General features: G+C 43.6%; 1 protein-coding gene and 1 long non-coding RNA gene across 13 annotated transcripts in view; one reads left to right on the top strand and one right to left on the bottom strand.

Moving 5' to 3' along the window:
- LOC147914313 (uncharacterized) overlaps positions 1-9,712 on the bottom strand; it is a 29,871-nt gene extending 20,159 nt beyond the window's left edge. The window contains exons 1-3 of one of the 2 annotated variants that reach the window (XR_015555676.1): positions 9,462-9,712; positions 6,099-6,140; positions 350-465 (exon numbers count right to left, since the gene is read on the bottom strand). This is a non-coding gene — a long non-coding RNA (uncharacterized LOC147914313). Of the gene's footprint in view, positions 1-349; positions 466-6,098; positions 6,141-9,461 lie in introns of those variants that run through there. The other variant, XR_015555677.1, reaches the window with a different exon arrangement.
- The window catches only part of NINL (ninein like), a 139,432-nt gene continuing 132,459 nt past the window's right edge, over positions 9,658-16,630 (top strand). For 3 of the 11 annotated variants that reach the window (XM_087445739.1, XM_087445740.1, XM_087445730.1), the window contains exon 1: positions 9,658-9,873. The gene's annotated coding sequence lies outside the window, so the exon portion shown is untranslated. Of the gene's footprint in view, positions 9,874-9,927; positions 10,457-12,998; positions 13,174-16,630 lie in introns of those variants that run through there. The other 8 variants (XM_087445732.1, XM_087445731.1, XM_087445729.1 and 5 more) reach the window with 8 other exon arrangements.

Here is a 16,630-nt window from a genome sequence, read left to right as displayed (position 1 = left end):
TATATGCAAATACCAGAACCACAGTTTTTAAACATATAAAGAGCTGGGGCACCAGAAGGTGGAACACTAGATTCTTTATAACTTGAGCATCCCATTTCTCCCTAGTTTCTGTTAGACAAATTTGTCACTCTTATCTTAGGTGTGGACCAACAAAACCAGCAGTTTCCAAAGTGGAACTACTGACTGAGCCAGAAGAACCCAACAAATTGGGACTGTGGACTTCAGGCTCCAGGTGGAACCATCTGTCAGCTCAAGCTGACCTGCTAAACTCTAGACTGGAAAAGCCAATTAGATCAGGAGCTCAAATACAAAAAGAGCAGAGCTCAAATACAAGAGGAACTTACCCATGGCCCTTGGAAACTTCAAGAAAGACAGGGAACACAAGGGGTTCGGCAGGAACATATACCTGTGTTTCTCATTGTCCCCAAACCCATCAGTAGTCTCCTTTGGATCCCATCCTCATCACTAAAACAGTTAAAAAACAAAATTCAACTGAGTAATTTTTAAAGATCTTATTGGCTTTCTTCAATGATTTATGAATCAGGCAGCATCCAATCTAGCAGACAGAAAGGAGCTCCAAAGAGCTGTACAAGGTGAGAGATTTTTATAGACCAAAGAAGTTATATTGGGCATTTTCCAATTGGTTAAAATAGGATTACTTTCCTTATAATGGAGCAAAGGGAAGTCTTGGAGCTGGGTCAGGTAACTTGTGTTGAGCAGGCAAGCACTGATTGGTTGACCTGGTCCCTCCTTTTCTGGGAGAGCTGAGCATAGAAACTCAGTTAAGTTTTGGCTTGCTGACATGGGCACAGTATGAGCAACTCTATCTTGGGCCTAATCTGGTTACCAGAACACCTTCAAATTGCAGTAATTTCTAAAATGAATTTTCTTCAATCAACAGCATTTTGATTCAAGATGATAAGAGTAATCTACACTTTGACTTACTGTTGTTAAAAGATAAACTAAGGCATATTAAAAATGTTAAGAGTTTATTTGAGCAAAAATTTATTCAAATTGGGCAGCACCAAACTGGAAGTGGTTAGGAGCACTCCACTGACAGGAGCTGGGGGAAAGACTTTTATGGAGAATAGGTGGAAGTAAACCAAAGAAATTTAAAAATTATTTGATTGGCTATCACTTAAGTGGTTGCCTTATTTGGAAAATCCTAGTTGGCTGTTTGTGATTGGTTGCCCTTAGGTTTTGATTTCTTTTTTTTTTTTCGTGTGAGGAAGATTATCCCTGAGCTAACATCTGTGCCAATCTTCCTCTATTTTGTATGTGAGACACCACCACAGCATGGCTTGATGAGCAGTATGTAGATCCATGCCTGGGACCCGAACCCGTGAACCCCAGGCCGCTGAAGCAGAGCATGCGAACTTAACCACTATGCCACCGGGCCGGCCTCTAGGTTTTGATTTCTTAACCTTGAGGCATTTCAGGCTTAGATTTTGGTTTGCTTACATAGGCTGCTAGGGCATTAGAACTACCTCTAATGGCCTCCTTTTTAAATTAATTTAACACTATAAAAACCCTCATCAGACTTCTGTTAGCTAAGTGAATGTTAATAACACCTAATGTTTTTACCAAAACAAGTCTGCCCTCATAAAGAAAGCAGACCCTACTGGAATGGCTAAAATAAAGTAAACTGACACCACCAAATGCTGACAAGGATGCAGAGGAACAGAAACACATTCATTGCTGGTGGGGAATGCAAAACGGTATAGCCACTTTGGAAAACAGTTTGGTACCATCATATACAGTTAAACAGAGGCTTGCCATACAACCTAGCAACCCCACTCATAGGTATTTATCAAAGTGAATAGGAAACTTATATTCAAAGAACAACAAAAAATTGTATGGAAATGCTTATAAGTAGCTCTATTCATAATCACAAAAAGCTGGAAGTAACCAAGACGTACAGGTTAATGGATAAATTGTGGAACATTCATATGATGGAATACTACTTAGCAATTAAAAGGAATGAGCTACTGATACATGCAACAACATGGATGGATCTTAAACTCATTCTGCTAAGTGAATGAAGCCAAACCCCAAAGCATATGTATTATATGGTTCCATTCATATGAAATTTTGGAAAAATCAAAATTACAGTCGTTCGTCGCTTAATGACAGGGACACATTCTGAGAAATGTGTCATTAGGTTATTTTGTTGTTATGTGAACATCATAGAGTATACTTACACAACCCTAGATGGTATAGCCTACTACACACCTAGGCTCTATGATACTAATCTTTTGGGATCACTATCGTATAAGCAGTCAGTCATTGATTGAAACATGTGGTGCATGACTGTATAGGGACGGAAAACAAATCAGTGGTTGCCAGGTATTAGGCAGTTAACTGCAAAAGGGACACACAGAGGGACTTTTAGGGTGATGGAACTGTTATGTATGGCACTGGGATGGTAGATATATGACACTATACACTTGTCGATTTCACACAGCACAAGTTTTACTGTATGCAAATAAAAAACAACTAGGATGTTGAGCGAAACATGGAAAACAGACTGTGACAAATGAATCTAACTGTATTATAAATGTATGCTATAACCTCACTGAAGGGGGTGGGGAAAAAAAGGAGCTGACCCAAATAACTTTGAAAACTAGTATTTTGACTGGAAACTGTAAGGCTAAAGAACTGTATATAAACACTATATTCTAGCTTGTAAATTTGTTTCTTACAGGAGTTAACAATTCTGAAAGTACTTTACAACAATACTACAGTTGAACAAATAAGTAAATAAATGGTAGATAAGAGGAGCCAGGTTTCCTACCATCAAAGAAACAAGGGGGGAATGCTAGAATGAAGCTTATGGTGTTGGATTTAAGTTGGAGATATCAGTATGAACTCGTGTTCGGTTTAATAGGTAGGTAGGTAGGTAGGTAGATAGATAGACAGACAGACAGACAGATATTTATAACTATGTGTATATCCATGGGTCAGTATACATACATATATTTCCTGAAGCTGTGCTAAGAATCAGTGACATCCCCCATAGCAATGAGCACACTCTCATCAAGATCTTGGTTTCTAAATACCATTCTCCAGTGAAAGGAACCAGGGCTCCTTGGAAACATGGCTGATACCAGGGCTGGGAAAGGAAAGTATAAGCTGAACCTGGAACATCTTATGGTGCCAGAAGCTGAGGAAGTGCTCCAAAAGCAAAAGGATGGGAGCATGTCAAAGAGACACCGAAGCCAATCTGAAAGAGTTCCCAATGGCCAAAGCTGGGAAAATTTGAGCAACAAAATAAATAACAGCATTGGATTATAACTGAGAGTATAAAATACATATACATGAATCCCTACTAATATAAATAAATGATTGAAAAGGAAGGAAGGAAGGAAAGAAGGAAAGCAAGAAAGCAAGCAAGCAAGAAAGAGGAGACAGATCTTCCTTATAAATAATTCTAAATAGTATATGTAGATACTTCCCCCTCCAGGAGGTGGAATTTACTCCTTCCCTTCTTGAGTGTAGGCTAGACTTAGTAATTTCCTTTCAAAGAACAGAGTATGGAAGAGGAAAATTGAAACTTTGCAGTGGACAGATCTAGCAAACACCACCTGAATCAAATGACCAAGACAGACATCACCAATAATGTGCAGGGGATGTCAGGATCCACCATCTAGTAAATGTGGAGTCATCAAAGGCCTTGAGGAAAGGAATATGTGATTAAAGCAGATTTGGGGGAAGATTAAGTTCATTTTGTCATAGCACATAGAAAGATGAAAGGAGAAACATTTGGGAGGCAGGGGCTGTGGGTTTAACCTGGTAAGGCTCATCTTATGTTATGAGTGGTCTTCAGAACTCTGGAGCCATGGCTTCTCTCTCTCATATCTCAAGGTTACATTGACCCCCCTGTATCCTGAATAGGTAATATTTCTTCTTTCTCTTGCATCATTAATCTCTCCAGACATCAAGCATGCTCTAGAGACAGAGTGACTAGAAGTGACAAGAGACTGATAAGTGTTTCCTATATGATAAGACAAACTATGCAATAGGATTTTTCCAGCCTCAGTTATTGACCTATTGCTGTCGATTTTTCTTCTAAATCCAGGCTGTGGGTAAGATGATATGCTTCTAAATGAGGGCACTGGAATTTACCTCTGAGCCCCATCTCTGATAAATTTGACACAATACTCAATTTATAAGACCATTACAACTTAATGTTCCACTAGCAAGTCATGGTGAAGATAGAGTACTTAACTTCTGTGTAAAGCATTGGACAACATTGCAACTTCACCTTCCACCTAAGCAAGATACCTTGGAGACATTTTTGGTTTTCATCTCTCTTTGCCTCTCACCCCACCATTTGGTTCATAGCTACCACTTCTTTTTATATGTCAGCCATATCTGCCCCTTTGGCCACTTTCTCAGCTAAAATATCAGATCTGGTCACTTCCTGCCTGTTTTTTCCAGGTGACTTTACTGCTGGCATCTTGAGCCCACTTTTCCCTTCCCTATTTTCTTTATTTGTCTCATCTAGTCCCAGCCACCTCAGTTTGGGTCCTCTCATTTTTCTCTGGCCTCAAAGACCTTTTCAAGTGTGCAGAACACTTCTCATATGTGGAAAGTGGATGATGATGGTTGCCACGGTTAGGGAAGGAGATTCAGCTCTGAGGGCAGGTGGAGCTGTGCAGCTGGCCCAGGGCAGCAGCAGGTAAGAGAGGGAGAGGAGCACGCTTAGCAGCCTGCTTTACACAACCTAAGGAAAATAAGTTTAATGGCTGTGAGGCTTAAAATAAAATAAGAGACCTGAGTATTCATATATAATTGTGTCAAAGACTGCTAGTTGATCCCAGTTATTCATTTTCTTTCTCCTTAGGGTTCTAGAATATTTACCTGGGCACTCGGCCACTCTGAATAAAGACCCTATTGCTATGCAATTTGTTGAAATTCCTAATTCCACCCCTACACTTCAGCAAATACACTCCATAGTTTTCATAATATACTCCAAAAGGGACAAAATCAACCCAGGTGGCTGTCTTCATCTTTTCCCTTTTTCTTCTGACTAGGAGACTGGAAATGTCTACTAAGGAGAAAAGTGTGAAACATGCGAAGTGAAAAATGCTGCATTGGTAGGTAGCTCTGAAGCCCGAGTGTCCCCTCTAAAGGGACAGAATCACCCTCTCTGGGCCGAGGGAAACAGTACAGAGAAATGATACAGGATATTCCTCAAACCTTCTTTTTTGTTGTTTGTTTTTTTGTGAGGAAAATCAGCCCTGAGCTAACATCCGATGCCAATCCTCCTGTTTTTTTCTGAGGAAGACTGGCCCTGGGCTAACATCATGCCCATTTTCCTGTACTTTATATGGGATGCTGCCAGAGCATGGCTTGACAAGTGGTGCGTCGGTGCGCGCCTGCAAACCCTTGGGCCGCCGAAGCGGAGCGTGCACACTTAACCACTGTGCCACTGGGCCGGCCCCTCCCTCAAACCTTCTAAGGGAGAACAGAGCCCAGATATTCTAACAAGACTGTATCCCCCTCAGCTGACCTCTCACTCTGCGCCATCCCTGTCCCAGCCATGCCGTCTGGCTACCAGACTACCAGAAATAAAAAAAGATCACAAAATACCCAGCCCTCAAACAACTGGCTCATCAGGCAAATCCAACTGATGTCAGATACAGTGGGCAGGAGAGGGAGAAGTCATTCACAACATGTCAGCGCAAAAGGAGGTTTTGAAGGGGGCTATTTGGGTAAGAACACAGTGGAACCCACACAAACGTGCTACAGCTCCTCTCTCCCTCTGTCCCAAAGGAAAAAGAGAAGCAAGAATGCAAAACATGATGAACCAAACCTAGGAGAAAGTATAGCCCAAGGAACAAAAAGAAATTCCCCACAAGTGCTTCAGACTCTACGTCTTAAGAAGAACGGAATGTTAGCTCATAAACAAGAGCTCAAAGACAAATGGACAGAATAGCGGCATGAGATCAAAGGAAAACTGCAGACTTAAGAAAAAAATTGAAGACCAACGCTACACCATTACAAAACTAACCAATAATTAAGAAAGAACAAAGCTTAAATAGGATGGAGAAAGGCAAAAGTAGAAGCAAAGAGAATGGCTAGGAGGCTCTTACCCAGGCTGGAAATGATGGCAGCTTGGTGGCAATGGTGGGATTCTGGAATCAAAAAAAAAAGACATTAGGAAAATTAGTGAAATTTGAATAAAGTCTTTAGTTAACAGTAGTGTACCGATGATAAATTCCTGGTTCTGATAACTATACCATGGTTATGTAAGATTTTTTAAATTTTTTTTTTTGTGAGGAAGATTAGCTCTGAGCTAACATCTGTCGCCAATCCTCCTCTTTTTGCTGAGGAAGATTGGCCCTGAGCTAACATCTGTGCCCATCTTCTTCTATTTTATGTGGGACACCTGCCACAACACAGCTTGATAAGCAGTGCGTAGGTCCGCGCCTGGGATCTGAACATGCGAACCCTGGGCCACTGAAGCAGAGCAAGTGAATTTAACCATGCCACTGGGCCAGCCCCTGTAATATGTTAATATTCGGGGAACCTGGGTGAGAAGTATATGGAAACTCTCTATACTACTTTTGCAAATTTTCTATAAATATAATGTTAATTCAAAAGAAAACGTTTTAAAAAAGGAGAGCCACATGGATGTGATGATGTATTGAATGTAGGGTATAAGAGAGAGAGTCAAGATCAACTCAAAGGTTCTTTCCTGAGCAAACGGAATCCAATTCTCTGGGAGTAGGACCCAGGCACTGGTATTCAGATGCTTAAATAGCCCAGATGGAGAATTCCTGGTGTCCCTGCTCCCCTCATATAGGATCCATTGATTAGCTCATTTAAACTTGATACACTCTTGTGCAGTGGTTATGTTTTTAATTTCCACTTTCAGATGAGGAAACTGAGGGTCCAGAGGTGAAATGACTGGGTGGCCCACAGTCAAATAGCCAGTAAATGGCACCATGACTCACATCTAATACCAGATTCATTCTCCAACTGGTGAGTGAAACCCCAAGCAGACAGTAAGGAACATTAGAGAAAGAAATTCTTCACTCTGGCAGTATGCACCCCTGGGGACTTAGTATTATAAACTGGAATCAGTCAGGGTCTTGGCTTTGCTAGCCACAGCTAGACCACCTCTGCAGGCTGTGGCCTGCCACTGTGCCCCTCACTGGCTGGGGAGAGTCACACACATAGCAGAAGGGCTCCAGCAGAGCAGGTCAGGAAAACCACAGCCCACAGCACGGTGTAAGCACCTCTTCACCAGTGCTCTCCTGTTGCCTTGCACTCTGTATTGAGTTTGCCACTTGCAGGCACTTGAAGTTTCAGTTCCCTTGGTCCCTTCCCCCATCCTTCCCCTACCCTGTGCCCCCAGAGCTGAGCTTTCATCTTGCCTCCTCCTCCCCCCACCAGTCATTTTGCCCCAGATCCTCACAGCCTTTAAAGTGGAATCCCTACAAAATATATCCACCTTCCTCATGCTAGATCGCACTGCAGCTCATTTCATCACTTTGATGTATTGTTATGCAAGACTTCCCTTGCCACGTCAGGGGTGAAAGGAAGGAGCAAAGGGACGAAGAAAATCAGTCAGGGAGATCAAAGGGGGAGAGGGCATCAGTAGCCCATGCTATGGTTTAGCAAACACAAACAGCACTTGCTGGATCCTGGGGGGAGGGGCAGAGATAAAAGATAATAAAAGGAGGGGGACAGAGCTCCATGGGGAGCTCAAAAAGTAGCAGAAGAGCAATTTAGCAACGAGATTATCAAAGCACAGAGTGATACAAGTCTGGACAGAAGTGAACACCGATGTCATGGAACGATGGAGGAAAGGCAGCAAACACGCGGTGAGGAGGTTCTGTGTTTAGTCCTGAAAGCTGATTGAGAGGTAGAGGGGTTTTGCAAAGCCTTGGAGGAAACAGAGACCACAATCTGTCCCCCTTTCAGAAAACTCTGGGGAGGCCCCAATGGCCTGAAGGCTGGATAGGAACGGACTGGTGGGGGAGGGGGGAGTGAGGCTAGAAAGGTGACAAGGTCAGGTCTGGAAGGAAGGACCTGCTAAACCATTTCACAACGAGCCCTTGAAGAGCTTTAGGCAGAAAAGAGACGACACAGGTGTATGTTTTAGAAAGTACACCTGGCCCCCGCCGGAGGTGGCAAGCACAAAAAAGCACAGACAGTGGTCTTTAGCGCTTTAGCAAGCCTTGGGAGCAATCCAGAGGGCCTGACAGAAGGATGGTGTGTGGCTGGGATTTGAGAGAGCGCGGACACAGACATCTATGGGACTTGGCAACTGAGTAAGCATGAAGAGGAGATGGAAGGGCTGGGACCTTCAACAAGATGGAGAATTTACAAAAACAAGAAGCACGTTTTAGGGGAAAGATAAATATTTCATTTTGTGTGTGTGTGGAAGATTAGCCCTGAACTAACATCTGTTGCCAATCCTCCTCTTTTTGCTAAGGAAGACTGGCCCTGTAGTAACATCCGTGCCCATCTTCCTCTACTTTATATGTGGGATGCTGCCACAGCATGGCTTGATAAGCAGTGCCTAGGTCTGCGCCCAGGATCCAAACCTGCGAATGCCAGGCTACCAAAGGGGAGCACGCAAACTTAACCACTACGCCACCAGGCCGGCCCCAAATATTTCAGTTTGAGACTTGTTGACTAATTGAGTTTGAACTGTTTGTGGGACATGGAAGTGGAATATGCAGTTGGCAGTTGGATGTTTGGGGCTTTAAGAGAGAAAGTGCATGAGAACTAGGGTGAGAGCAGGACTAGGAATACTGAGACGGGGCAGTGCGCAGGAGGTTGTTGACTAAGACAGGGGACAGGATGGAATCACCCAAAGACTGGAAAAGAGAGCAGAGAGGCAAGTCTAGAACCGTTTTGAATGAAAATATTTAGGGAATGGGAAAGGAGGACCACAATGAGGTGTTGAGAAGGAGTAGTCAGAGAAGCCACAGGACAGCCAGGAGGGCTGTGTCAGGGGAGCCAGAGTGGAGCTGCTCAGGCCCTGGAGCCACGCAGATAAGGTATGAAGACAAACCTCTGGATTTGATCACTGGGAGGTAACGGGGACACCAAGAGCAGTTTCATTGCAGTGTAGGGAGTAGAAGGAGGAAGTCACTGACACTGAGTGTGGAGAGCAGGTGGAAGGATGACGCAGCCCCAGGTCTTGGCTCAGCGGCCCACTGGGCAGCCAGAGCGCATGCAGGTTCTGGGGTCAGATCTTGGCACCTGGGAACTGTATGAATCCCAGCACGTTATTTAACCTCTTAAGCTTCATTTTTTTTTTGCACCACTCCCTCCGTTTTGTCACTGCTCTATTCTCAGCCCCTAGGACAATGCCTGGCACTAGTAGGTACTCAATAAATATTTATTATTGAATATATGTAGAAAGAAAGTAACCGTAAGTTCTATGTCTCCCGGTTTCCTCAACTGCGATTTTGGGGTATTACCTTTGCCTGGCCTACCTCCTCTGACTGTTTCCAGGAGAAGATGCCAAACCAAGAGCTGTGAACAGCCAAATCCCACAGCCATCGCTTATAGAAATCAGCGACGTCAGCTCCAGGGTTCACTCCCTGGGGCTCTAAACTTTCCGGAGACGCCCGAGAGGCTGCAGAGGAGTCCCCGGCGCAGCTAGCCGCCTCATCCCCGAACAGTTCGCCGCCCTCGCCACCCTGCCCCCACCCCGGAATGCCTGCCGAGCCCGGCGCCGAGAGGGCGCGGGGGCGGTGCCTGGCGCCGGGAGGAGCGCGGCGTCCGCCCTCCAGTCACAAAGAGCGGCCGGCGGGACGTGGGGTGGGAGGCTGGCGCACGCCCAGCGCTCTTGGCCCGCGTCCCTGTGCATAGCGAGGGCGGAGACCGGAGACGCCCGCTGCCCAGGTGAGCGGGGGCCGGGGCCGCGCCCTCCCCTCCGCCGCACGTGCGGTTGGGGCCAGCTGCGCCCCGGGAGTCGGCAGGTGGGCGCGCGTGTGCGGGGCCGCGCGAGTCTGGGGCGTTGGGTGAGAAGCTTGCGCCGCCCGCCCCCCGCGCCCCGTCCTTCCCCCGCCCCCACAGGTCGCAAGTCCGACTGTGTCCCGCCTTGTCCGTCTCCCTGGGGGGGGGGAGGCACTTTAAAACCACGTGCCGGCTGGGGCCTAGCCCCCGGCTCCTGACCGCGCCTTTAAAACCAGTCCGAGGACGGCGGCTGCTTCTGCGGTGTCGGTGACCTGGAACGGAGTTGGCACTTTTCGCCCTGGGCTGACATGGACGCTAAGCTCCTGGCGTGCGACCCGGGGTCCGAGGGGTGGTTTTCATCGGTGACGTGGAGGCCGGGCGGTCGGCCGGGAGTGCGGCGGTCGTGGGTACCGCACGGCGGAATGTCCCCCACGCGCCGCCATTTCCCTCACGTTTTTCCTGTCATCTGCAAAACGCGAGGCCCAGGTCTCTGAGCAGTCGAGTTTTTCCACAGAATCGTCTTCTGTTGGTAAGATTAATCCCATTGCGCAGAAACGCATAAAGACTTGCCTGCTTCCTTGATTGTATTACGAGTTTACACTGGGAAAAATTGTTTGAGATAAGACGGCCACTCTCTGGGGCAGAATTGTCTGTTGGAGTTTTATCTGCTGTGCTAGCTGTTTGGCGGAATCGCCCCTTTCTTCCCATCAGTGTGCCGTTCACAATCCCATGTAGGAGTCTGTCCGTGTCTTGCGTACTTCACACTCATCCATCGTGCCCTGGAATTAACGCTGCCTTGTTGGGAGCTGGTGGAGGGCTGCGTGTTTTCGCAGGGTGAAAGGGAAGGGTCGCTCGGTTCCCTTCTGCTCTAAGAGCCTTAGGCCCAGCTGTGGAGCAGGGAGGAGCTTCGGAGAAGGAACTGTGGCGCTGGAGGGCTTTGAGAAGGGCAAGTGGTGCTGAAGATCCCACCGCCAACACTGTCAATAGGAGCGAGGGGAGTTTCTTTTTAGAGGCCTTTGCTGTGATTTCCAGGTTTTTCGCATTGGACTTAGAATACTTCTAAAAGCAGAATATTAAAAAAAAATTAAAGATAGTTAAAACTGGTGTGTTAAGCAGAACGCAGTTTAACGAACTGTGTGCCAGAGTACGTGTATATTAAAAGAAAAATGTGAAGGCGGTTAGTGAAGCGGTCTACCGCCCTGCTGTACGTTTTCTGTTTGATTTTCACATCATCTATTAGGGGTTTAAACTATTACAAACTTAACTGATCTCTATTGGCAAATAAAAGTGGGGCATGTGTTTATATATAGTTCAGATTCAATAAAAAATACAGGATAATGGGTTTTGCAGAATTAGAAAATAACAAGCTTTCTCCAAAGAACCTAAACTTCAGATAACATTTAACACCATCACATTAGGAAAAGAACACTTTATAGAGGAAAAGTTAGGATTTTAACATTCTTTAAATTTCGAGTTTATATAAACTTTGATGGAAAACTTTTTCTCTAACTCATATTCATCCCATACGTGCGGTTTGCAGGGCTGCTCCGAGGAGAGTGAACTGGCACAGTCATTTGCTAACAGCATGTTGTATATCCCATAGTATTAGCGTATCCTTTATTCTGCATTCTTAATAACATTTTTGGTGGTGGAAAATAGAGTAATACAAGAGTTGCAAAGTTTTAAACCTAAGTATTCCAAGTGTTCAGATTTTGCCAGTTTATGGTGAGTGGCTTTAGATGCTGGTTGATGGATGGTTCTTTTTTTTCTTGGATGGCATTTGAGACTTGGGGCGTGTGAGAGATCCCTCTAATCGTGTTCTTTCCACCTTGGATATTTACCTTTGGATCTTGTCATGAACAGGTGACTGCTAGGTATCTCTCCTTCCCTGGCTCTAGAGAGGTCTGGAAGGAGGGAAATAGTGTCTTGGCCTCACACCTTGAACTTTTAGTTTTGGAGCTGGAGTTGAGGTCGTGGAGTGCCTCCTGAAAGAGGGAATCGTGCCCTGTGGCCTGGAAGGGCGCCTCCAGCGCTTCGGCCACTTTGCTGTCTGATTCCGTGGTCATTCTGTAAAAGGTTGAGTGGCAGTGGCTGTTGCTGGACTTTAGATTTGGGTTTAGCTTAGTCCTTGGCCTCCAGTACAAATTAGGAATTTAGGCTCAAGGCCAGAGATTTGGTTAATCACAAGCAGGAGGCCAAAACTTTGGGTCAGACTCTACCTGGAGCTATTTGGAGAGTGGTGGTAGCAGAAGGCTTTCCTTCCTCCGTCCTTGGGGTAACCTTGAGCCTCCTGCTTAGAGTTCACCAAAGGATTCCGACTGTCATTGTCCGTGAACCGTGGAACACAGGAGTTTTTTGGAGCATGTTCTGTATTTTTAACCTCTTTTGATGAAAGTGGGAGCATGCATCTGGTGCTGCTTGGTTGCACTTTTCTGTCTCTCTCAACCCTGGATTGTCATTCCTTAGACTTCAAGGGATAATGGCTTCTTGTTTCTCAAAGATTGTTGAATAGTCTCCCTTGAGTTGAAATCATTTGCTTCTCCAGTAAACCAAAGCCCTCCAGGTAATTCTGCTGCATTCTGTCTTGAAAAGCGCTGGTATCTGCCAGCGTGTGTGTTGACTGTGTGGGAGATCAAGATTTGGCCACCCTGAATATATCTCTTTACTTTGATTGTTTTCTCTGAGGGACATTTGACCTCCCCCACTAACTGCCTAAAGAATTTGACATGGTGGGTCCTTCCTGGAATAGATCTTCTATCATGATGGCTGTAATGATAATGTAAAATAGATGTTACAATGGGAGGGGCACCAAGCCCCTTTTATCAAAAAATCTCTCTCTCTCCCTGACCACATTATCTATAGATGACCCTGAAAAGAATTGTCCTCCTGCCCTCTGAAGTCCCAGACCGCTACCCACCCCCAACACCTTCCTCGCCTTTAGCTACAATACTTAAGCAAGCAGCTTAGACAGAGGGACAAGTTGCTCATTTCTGAGTTTCTCCCATGTATACATGTTATTAAACTTGGTATTATTTTCTCCTGCTAATCTGTCTTGTTGATTATTTGGCCAGCCAGAAGAACCTTAAGGGAAAAGGCAGAGGGGGATTCTCCCTCTCTCCCCACAGTTTCGGTGTAGCTGGCAGGATCCCCACTGGCTGGCAAGTTGCCTTCTCTGGAAGAACTGCCTTCTCCCTGGACTACTGCAGATGATGAGATAGGGGAACACCTGACGAAAGCCAGCAAAAGGTAAGATTTCTTACCACGTCAGGCTCCCGGAATCTCTATCTGCGGGGTGCGGTGGAAGCAAGCAGTGAGAATTTTTTTCTTTTTCTAAATTTAGATTGGCAGGAGACAATATTTGGGAAACTAGTTTCTTGTGCTTTTAGTGACTCTGGTAAATTTGGTAGAGTACTCTTGGTTTTGATCTTGATCCCTTTTCTTTTTTTTTTTTTTTTAAAGATTTTATTTATTTTATTTTTTGCCCCCAAAGCCCCAGTAGATAGTTGTATGTCACTGCTGCACACCCTTCTAGTTGCTGTATGTGGGACTCGGCCCCAGGATGGACAGAGAAGTGGTGCCTCGATGCGCACCCGGGATCCGAACCCGGGCCGCCAGCATCGCAGCGCGCGCACTTAACCACCAAGCCACAGGGCCGGCCCTTGATCCCTTTTCCTCCCAAGTAGTCTCTGTCTTGTTCTGTGTCCTGAGAATTTGGCTTTGTGACCAGTGAGAATATTCTCCTTGGTCTCCACCATACAGAAGGTACATTTACCGGGGTGCCCCTTGGTGGCCAGTTGAGTAAACTGGGGTTCCGAACTGTCTTTGTCCGGCTGTGCCAAGCTCTCAGGGGAGTTTGTCATAAAGGGCCCAGTCCATAAGGGCTTTTGTCGTCTTAACCTTCGTTGCTTGTTAGTGCTGGAAAAATCCCATTCCAGTATCGCCTGCCCGGTGTCACAGATTAGCGGGTCTGTGACTGGAGGCGTCCCACACTATTGTGGGAGACTGGAGACACCGTTTTCACTACACCATCCTTACTGCCTGTGCAACGGTCTTTACTTTCTCTGAATATCTTTGGGAGTGAATTCTGTGGATCATGGGGGCTACATCATCTGCACCCTCACCAGGGATGCCTCTTGCGTCCGTGGTAAAGATTTATTCTAAGCGTGGAAAGTTACCTCCGGGTCTTTCCTTAAAAAGGCGTATTGGATCAAGTCACTATTGGAATAAATATACAAATGAAGATCCCACTCGTCAATGGCCAGACGACAGATCCTTTGAATTGGAAAAACTTCTAAATTGGGGGGAAAAAAATGTTTTGAGAGCTCTCACACAATTGTTTAATTGGTACCTAAAAAAAGGCCAGAAACAGAAAGGGAAAAATTTGACTAGCCTTAAGACCTTAACTCAGGTTACAATTGAATTGAGAACATGTAAAAGTGTAAGTGTTGATAAGATTATAAAGGTTGGAATGTTTGAGCTAATTTTATATAAAGAGGTTACGTCAACTTTGCCTGAGTATGTTTTAAAATGTCTGACTGGGAATGCTTCCCTTGTCCAAAATTAGAAGACCAAGACCTATTGATAAAAATCTTAATGATAACTATGTTTAGAGGTATAAGAGGTGATGAAATTTACATGAAATTTTGTAGAAAAAACTGATGTTATTTCTATTACAGAACTGGTTAACAAAAATAGTAATTTAAATGATGGCTAATTTTATCTGAGGTCTTATGAAGTCTTATAGGCAATCTAAGTAATTATTGGGAATAAGTAACTAAATAGTTGTGAAAAAGATGAATGTTGGGTGAACTTTAAACAATAATTATGTGTTATGGTGGTTATAGCTTCCAAACTCTTTTTGGTGACTTAAAACTTTAGAGTTTTGCTAAATTTTATGATAAAAATTCACTGAGTATCATTTCCAAATACGATAAGATATTAGACATTGATTGCTAAATGTACATTTGTCTACTTTTGGCTTTTCATTACAGGAAAACTAAAAGGTGTTTTGGGACTATTGGTAAACATGTGTTTTATTGAAAGATTGTACTATAAAGTAACATATTTCTAAACGTTATGAAGTGTTTGTAAATTTTCCAAGCCACAAGATACTAATGTAAAAAAATTTTATAATTGTTTACTTAGTTTTTACTTACAAATTAAGGTTTCTAAGGGTTAAAATTTCAAATTAGTAGATGTGATTGAAGCTACTAAAAATTAAGAAAAATATGTCTGTGTACAAGGAAAGTAAGTTGTATAAAGAAGGTACAAAGAATGGAAATATTTTGTTTGGTTGATTAAGAAAGATAAATTTGTCCTCAAGTACTAGGAGGGAAAAGAAAGGCATAGGACAAATTCTGAATGTAAAAAGAAAGTTATAGAAGGTGTGTGGAAGGAATTCTGGAAAAGGAGTTTTATGCATGGTCCAGTTGGCTAAGATTAAAATGAATTTCATTAAGTAAATGAGTTTTTATATCAGAAGTAAGCTGGTACAAAATTATAATTTGGTCTTATTTCTCTTTTTTTTTTTTTTTTTAAAGATTTTATTTATTTTATTTTTTCCCCCCAAAGCCCCAGTAGATAGTTGTATGTCATAGCTGCACATCCTTCTAGTTGCTGTATGTGGGACTCGGCCTCAGGATGGAGGGAGAAGTGGTGCCTCGATGCGCACCCGGGATCCGAACCCGGGCCACCAGCATTGCAGCGCGCGCACTTAACCACCAAGCCACAGGGCCGGCCCCGGTCTTATTTCTCTTAAAAGGATAATTTTCTTGAACTTGATCAAGAGGTTATAAAAGATTTTTCTTTACCTTTGAGTAAGTCTACCTAAAAGACAAAAAAATCTGTGTTCAAAAGGACTGAGGTCTCTCTATTAAGGCTTTTTGGACTGTTAATGCTCTGTTTGCCTTGACTGTTTATATATTTGACAAGCTCTCCAAAATTCATATCTTAAATAAAGTCTTTTTTTTTTCACTTTTTTTCTTTGGGAATTTTCAAAGGGCCCTGAAACTTCTCAAAGAAATTTCCTCTCTTCCTATACGGAGGAAGATACTAAACTTATTAGGGTTATTCAGTATGTTAAATTACATGGGAAGCATTGTCAGACAAGTGATGATAAGCCTGCTTAGGTGATATTTTGTGGGTAAATGTTATTGATATAGGTGTTTTAAAATTGTATAACATTACTGAAATTCTGATCTGTCCTGGTTATCAGTCATAATTCTGGTTATTATTATTTTAAAGTGTTGTATGTCACAAAATTAACCAAATTGCTTTGTCAGTTGCCATTTTGAGGTCTTGTTGTTTACAGATTCATTTCTTGGCTCTAATGCTTTTGCAAAATATGTTTCACCTTCAGAAAAATTTATGGAAAGGACTCTGACCTTTAGACTGGAGTACAGATTTCTGACAAACTTTCTGATCATAAAACTGAACTTGGTAAGAAATTACAGAAATCTGATGGAGAAACCGATGACTTCATGAAGCTGCTAACAAAAAGATTGTGATCAAGAATGGATTACACAGGACTAAATGAACTGAGAAGGATGATCATAATTTTTATGATTTTTCATTTGAAGTATTGCTGAATTTTTAATGTTTTGGTTTTTCAGATTTAAGGAAAACTTTTTCTCTTTTCTCCTGAGCTAGCTATGACTTATAGCAATTTGGTAAATGATACTTTTGTAAGTAAAATTGGAATATT

Source organism: Ceratotherium simum, chromosome 21 (genome assembly GCF_057802395.1).
Source record: "Ceratotherium simum simum isolate JZ-2026a chromosome 21, ASM5780239v1, whole genome shotgun sequence".
In the NCBI taxonomy this organism is placed as follows: Eukaryota; Metazoa; Chordata; class Mammalia; order Perissodactyla; family Rhinocerotidae; genus Ceratotherium; species Ceratotherium simum.
This window is presented reverse-complemented; position numbering and strand designations above follow the sequence as displayed.